Source organism: Myotis brandtii, unplaced genomic scaffold, assembly GCF_000412655.1.
Source record: "Myotis brandtii unplaced genomic scaffold, ASM41265v1 scaffold16298, whole genome shotgun sequence".
Classification (NCBI taxonomy): domain Eukaryota; kingdom Metazoa; phylum Chordata; class Mammalia; order Chiroptera; family Vespertilionidae; genus Myotis; species Myotis brandtii.
Genome location: NW_005355960.1, coordinates 1 through 645, shown reverse-complemented (window position 1 = coordinate 645; position 645 = coordinate 1). Strand labels below are relative to the sequence as shown.

At 36.3% G+C, this 645-nt stretch overlaps 1 long non-coding RNA gene across 1 annotated transcript; it reads left to right on the top strand.

Moving 5' to 3' along the window:
* Positions 1-176: 176 nt before the first annotated feature.
* LOC106725418 lies at positions 177-601 on the top strand. The gene is made up of 2 exons (XR_001361301.1): positions 177-241; positions 333-601. It is a non-coding gene; the product is annotated as an uncharacterized LOC106725418 (long non-coding RNA).
* Positions 602-645: the final 44 nt, after the last annotated feature.

Here is a 645-nt window from a genome sequence, read left to right as displayed (position 1 = left end):
GAGGCGGGGCGGGGGGCGGGGGCAGGGGGTGGAGTCCTGCTTGCTTCTTGGCTGAAGAAACTTTCCAAAGATCTGGAAATGTCTCAGATTTAGGGCATCTCCAGGCTTCAGTGCTTCCTAAGTTTGTTTTTCCTACCAAGTGAGAAATTTCCTAATGAATATATATATACATATGTCTTATTTTCAGATTTTCGAAGATCTAAGGAAGGGCCATGTCTCGGATATATTTGATGACAAAGAAGTAAGCACTTGCTCTCAGTCGTCAGGAAACATTTAAGATTTTCGAAGATCTAAGGAAGGGCCATGTCTCGGCTGTCTTTCTATCATTACAGAAAATTCTCCTACAGAAATTAGTTGCAACTGACCCCAAGATGCGACCTAAAACATCTGAAATACTGAAGACTTTGAAGGAGTGGAATAATGTTCCAAAGAAAAAAAGGCGAAACACATATTAGTGCCTTTCTAAAAAAGTAGTCTGCTTCTGATGTTTGATTTTCCTGTAATTGTCTAAAATCTGCTGGGGAATATTGATGATATTTACCTGTTATTTTCATTTTTCCCTTAATTTTTTAATACATTAGCATAAAGGTTTACACCTTTTTTTTTAATTTATTTTTTTTATTTTTTTTTATTGCTTAAAGTATT